Source organism: Artibeus jamaicensis, unplaced genomic scaffold, assembly GCF_021234435.1.
Source record: "Artibeus jamaicensis isolate MK-2021 breed Jamaican fruit bat unplaced genomic scaffold, CSHL_Jam_final scaffold_369, whole genome shotgun sequence".
NCBI classification, from domain to species: domain Eukaryota; kingdom Metazoa; phylum Chordata; class Mammalia; order Chiroptera; family Phyllostomidae; genus Artibeus; species Artibeus jamaicensis.
In genome coordinates, this window is record NW_026522042.1 from 42613062 (window position 1) to 42619061 (window position 6000).

The following is a 6000-nucleotide window of genomic DNA, read 5'->3' on the forward strand; positions in this document are numbered from 1 at the left end:
TTAGCTTGCCTTAATGCTGTTGTTAATATTGAGCTACTCAGCATTTATAAAGTTCCTGGCTATAAAGTCCACAAAAATACAAGGTAAGTTGTGAATAATTCCTCTGTTTTTAGATGTAAGTTCTACTGTTAGCAAGCGGGGAAAACCTTTTAGACACAAAGCTCTGCAGGGAGAGAGATATAAACAATGTCTTGGCCAGGATACCAGTAATAGGTAGCACTGGCCTTAGAAGATAAAATCACAGAATAAGCAAGTACCTGTTCTTGATTAGCTGATCCTATGCATGTTCTGAGGAAGATGCCTTTGAAGCCTAGGCTGAAAACGCTCAGCAAGGAAAAGCTTCCGTCTTTGTTTTGTTCTTCTGCAATGGAATGGGAAGACAACAGTTTGCACTCAAAATCCAAACAGCATATTCAGTCCAAAAAAATTGCTCCATTCTCCCAGCTAACAAGTTAAAAACTATGGCTTTGTCTTTAAAAGTCAGTTTATTCAAAATCTGTAATAATTCCACCTACAAAGGAGTCGAGCTGAGTATTCTATAGAAAAAAACACAGCTCATAAATGGAATGCTATTTTCGATAGATGTAAATATTGTTACCAGTAGGATTTATGCATTCAAATATTAAAGAATCAAGCCCTCAAATATATTGATATCTCAATTAAATGGTTCTTGCAGTGACAGAGATCTTTAACAGTTAAAGAAAATGGCAGACAACAATTGGCAGTTTCAAAATACTACAACAGTGTTTCTCAAAATGTGGTCTGTGAACCACATTTAACACAAACACCTTGAAAGCCTCTGAAAGTACAGATTTCTCAGCCCCACCCTAGTCCTAGAATATCATGGATAGGGTCTAATACTCTGAAAAAAAAATGGCCCTAGCTGGTGTAGCTCAGTGGATTGAGTGCCGGTCTGCAAACCAAAGAGTCACTGGTTCGATTCCCAGTCAGGGCATATGCCTGGGTTACAAGCCAGATGGGTGGCACATGAGAGGCAACCACACATTGATGTTTCTCTCCCTCTCTTTCTCTCTCCCCTCCCTTCTCTCTAAAAATAAATTTTAAAAGATTTTTTTAAATACTCTGGAAAAAAACAAAAATAAGTGAAAAAAATCCTTTCTCAGATGAGTATCTTATATGCTAATCAATGTTTGAGAAGCACTGGATTACAGGAATGAGGACAGCTGCTCAGGACAAGTAAACTAAGCTTCTCACACCTCCACAATGTAGACGAGGGTGTAAACAACAGCAAAGACAGGACTGTTTCCATTTGATGAAAGCAAAACGGGACATAGCTATGTAGGATAACCAAAACTATAGCTTGCAGGCATCTCATCTCACCTTTTCCTCTTCTTCCTTCAGTAAAACAGAGCGTGCCTTTTTCAGGGATAGAAAGTCTTACTTCCATATGCTGTAAGAAATATATAGTCATTTTAGGCACATAAAAACTAATCAACAGGAAACAAAACAGATTTGGAAACAGAGAGAAATGACTAATTGAGTTTTGGACATTAATTCATAAAACAGTCATTAAGCACCATTTCCAGTTTGAGCTTTATAGGGTCATGAAGTGGAGTTTTCCCATGGGCAGCTGGATGTTCTAGTCTCAAACTCAAGTAGAGGTCTAGAGTAAAAAACATGTAAGTGATACCAGAAGCTTGAATATAAAGTGGGCAGGATAGCAAAAGAACAAGCACAGACCTCTGAGAACATCAGAAAGAATGTTCCTCAGAGTAGAGAGTAATAGATGATAATGACCCAGAAAGAACAAGGAATGCTGAGAGAATGACATGATGGAAACTAAAGTAAAAAAAATGTCAAGAACAAGGAATGATCAACAGTGTCAAATACAAAAATGAAAGCATAAAATATAAATCCAAAAAGTACCTACTGAGTTTCATAACTGGATCCCTGGTAATCTCTGTAAGGAATGCTTTTATTGAGTACTGTGGTAGGAAAACAGATTGCTAGGATTTGAGAAGAAAAGAGGAATGAGGAAGTCAGCAGAGGGATAACACTTTGAAGAAGTTTGCCTGGGAAGAAAGATAGTGCAGTATTCAGACAGAGATTTTTAAGAAGGCAGAGACAGGTACTTACTAATGTCCCAAGTGAAAGAATCAGTGGAGGAAGAAAGAAGATACAGAATAGACTGAGAATGATGTATGAACAGGCTCCCGGGGAATATGTGCAATAAAGCACAGAGGGAAGAATTACATTAAAGCAAGAGAGGAACACTTCACTTAGATACTAGAGTGAAGAATAGAGGGAAGTCAGAGGCAGATGAGTTTGCAGGTGAGGAGGGAAGGAGAGAAATTAGTAAGGTTACAACTAATAACCTCACTTTCCCCTAAGAGATAGAAAGAAATGGCATCTGTTTAAAAAGAAGGTGGTGGGATTATAATTGACAGCTTGAGAAGATCAGAAGACTAAGAATATCTATCATGGTATGATGAAAGAAGGCTGACCAGGGGCAATGAAAGGATTGATGAGCTGAACTGAAGTCAAGGTCAGACTATCAACCATTAGTGGAACCAAGGGACAAAGTTGTGCAGTTTCTCCAGCAGCTTTCAGTATCCTGGTGACAGAAGTAGAGAAGACAATGGGTGATTTACGCAGGGTAGAGGTGAAGGTCACAGGAGTAAAGGAAGCTAAATAATTGTAGGTGGAAATGTTACATAAAAATTAAGGTCAATCAAAAAGTGAAGTGAAAAATAAACCTATAAGCTAAGTTCCAAAGCCCTCATAAATGTTGGGTAAGCCAATATTTATGACATTATATGGGGCAAATGGCATAGCTAGATCACATAAATTTCAAAGGAAAAGAGACTTTTGTATGAGGATCCAAAAGAAATGGTTTAATGGGACATGAAGCAATACAAACACCTCCCTTGGCCCAGTGATACATGGCTTATAAAGGAATGGCCTTCCTTTCCTCAAAAGGGCCACTGGCAAAGCAGGTCCTGGGAAGCAATAAATTTCAGTTAAAGCAAGAGATGAAGAGAATGTTCTATAAGAAGTTCAGTACACAGAAAAGTTCATTGAAGAGGACTTCCGCCAAGATGGAGACGTAGGTGGAGGAACGACCTCGCCTCTGTGCACAACCAAATCTAAGAACAACTATTTTTAACAGCAGTCACAACCAAGCCACACGAAAAACCGACAATACGGAGTCCAAAGGACAACTAGATACTCAGCTGGACCGGTACGAGGAGCGAGGCCAGCAGCGGAGCAGGTTAGCAAGAAAAAATTCCCGGGGCGGTGTGCGGTGCGCGCAGGCGGCAACCGAGGGCGCTGATCGCGAGCGAGCTGGCTGCTGGAGCGCACAGGGAAGAGGCGCGGCGGTCGGTCGGTTGCGCGCATTTACGTGCGGAGAAGCCAGTGAGAAGGGAAAACCGCGCGGTGCAGCAGACTCGCACAATTAGGATCGGATAAGCAAACCCGAGGCGTGTGAGTGACTGAATGCGCTGGGCTAGCGGAGAGGAACGCCATTGCTCCCTCTCTGACCCCGCCCCCACACACAGCATCACAAACCAGCGACCTGGGTCACCCCGTCCTGGTAAACAACTAAGGCTTCGCTCCGCTCACTTAACAGCACGAATAGACCAAAAATGGCTCTAGGACAACTCAGAGCCCCAGAACCGATAGACCTAAGTGATGAAGAAATAGCCAGTCTTTCAGATGCACAGTTCAAAACACTGGTTATCAGGATCCTTACAGAACTGGTGGACTTTAGTCACAAATTAGAGAAACATATGGAAGCTAAACTAATTGAAATGAATGGTGATACAAAGAATACCAATAGTAATGGAAAGAAAATTGGGACTCAAATCAAGGGAGTGGACCAGAAGGAAGAAAAAAATGATCAAACAGAAAGGAATGAAGAAATAAGAATTCAGAAAAATGAGGAGAAGCTTAGGAACCTCCAGGACATCTTTAAACGTTCCAACATTCGAATTATAGGGGTACCAGAAGGGGGGAAAGGAACAGCCACCAGTGGAAAACTTATTTGAACAAATAATAAAGGAGAATTTCCCCAAGATGGCAAAGGAAATAGACTTCCAAGAAATCCAGGAAGCTCAGAGAGTCCCAAAGAAGTTGGACCCAAGAAGGAACACACCAAGGCACATCATAATTACATTAGCCAAAGTTAAAATGAAGGAGAGAACCCTAGAGGCAGCAAGAGCTAAGGGGACAGTCACCTACAAAGGAGTTCCCATCAGACTGTCAGCTGATTTCTCAAAAGAGACCTTACAGGCAAGAAGGGGCTGGAAAGAGGTATTCCAAGTCATGAAAACCAAAGATCTACAACCAAGATTGCTCTACCCAGCAAAACTTTCATTTAGAATGGAAGGACAGATAAAGTGCTTCTCAGATAAGACCAAATTCAAGGAGTTCATCATCACCAAGCCCTTATTATATGAAATGTTAAAGGGACTTACCTAAGAAAAAGAAGATAAAAAAGATGAACAGTGAAAGGACAGCAAACTCACAGTTAGTAAGAACCACACCTAAAACAAAAGCAAACTAAGAGGACAGCTAGATCAGGAGCAGAACCATAGAAATGAAGATCTCATGGAGGGTTAGCAACAGGGGAGTGGGAGGAGGGAAAGGGGGGAGAAGGTACCAAAAATAAGTAGCATAGACAGTAGATAGAAAATAGATAGGGGGGAGGGTAAGAATAGCAGGGGAAATACAGAATCTAAAGAATTTGAGACACGTGTTCATGAACTAAAGGGGGAAATGGTGGGGGAGGGGTATGCAGGGTGGAGGGGAATAGAGCACATGTAATGGCATAATCAATAAAAAAAAGTTAAAAAAAAAAAGAAAAGTTCATTGAAAATAAAATTAGGTTCAGAGGATGTACTAAAAGGGTGAGAAGTGAGTAAACATGGAGGAGGGAGTCCACGACATTGGGAAGTGGATAGGAATTCAAAAGGAGGTGCTTGTTCTTAGTCCTCACTCCCCACAATTCCAGCCCACTTTTGACCCTGTGGTGTCGCCCTCTCATATTCAGCCTCACCCCCACCATTGCCTCTTCAACATCAGTGACCTTGGCTTCCTATCTTTGATGGGAAGAACTTTCTTTTTTACACATTCCTGACTGCTTAGAGAAATAGTCTCCCAAGGTGCCCTGTTTCTAACTGCCTCAGGATTTGTATCCTGTTCTTTTTCTGACATACTTCCTTGACCAACTTTTCATCACAATCTAAGCTCCAAATTTTATCTCTGTCCTCCCTTCTTGAATAAGATCCTGGTCTTTGATCCAAAGTCCCTGGAGTGTGACACCACTTTCAACTTAGCAAAGGCCTGTCCCTGCTGAGTTTCTGCAAATACATCCAGAGAACTCTTTACATGAGCCCACACACCACTAATAAATTATCCCCTCTCCTGTGCCTCACTGACATGTAGCTTACTACCTTGCATCCAAACCCCTTTTTCCTTTTCAGTTTTCTAGCATCACTGGAGCAATCCTAGGCCAACTGTGAGATTAATAGGGTGAGGGTAAGACACTTAGATATAGTCAATAATACCTAATCAGTCAGGTATCAGAGACAAATGAAACTCACTTCACTGTGTGATGGTCAGGGAAGTAATGGCTTGGTACACTCAGATATGTGTCATAGGCTTCAGGAAGGCTGAGTTCCAAATCTCAGATAAGATATTGGCAGGACCACATCGTCTGAGATTCTTAATAGAGAAACAAGAGCAAGAGGATTAGAAAATGTCTGAAAAATGAAATTCCAACAAGAGCATTAAAAATACATGAAAAGGCACAAACATGCAACTCATGAAAAAAATACAAATAGCCATAAACATTAAAATTGTTTGATCTTATTAGCAATCAAAGGAATGCAGATTATAACAATAAGATTCCATTTCTTACCTGGACAACTGGCAAAAATTTTATAAATTGTTGTGTTAATAAGAATACAGGGAAACCAGCAAGTATGCTCTTAAATGCTACTGGTGAGTGTGTGAATTGTCATCTCCTTTTTGGAA

At 40.9% G+C, this 6000-nt stretch overlaps 1 long non-coding RNA gene across 1 annotated transcript in view; it reads right to left on the reverse strand.

The window, feature by feature from the left end:
• Positions 1–5678, reverse strand: part of LOC119039997 (uncharacterized) — a 94696-nt gene extending 89018 nt beyond the window's left edge. Inside the window, exons 1-3 of the long non-coding RNA XR_005080767.2 lie at positions 5568–5678; positions 1342–1411; positions 258–361 (exon numbers count right to left, since the gene is read on the reverse strand). This is a non-coding gene — a long non-coding RNA (uncharacterized LOC119039997). The remainder of the gene's footprint in view (positions 1–257; positions 362–1341; positions 1412–5567) is intronic.
• Between the last annotated feature and the right edge of the window lie 322 nt (positions 5679–6000).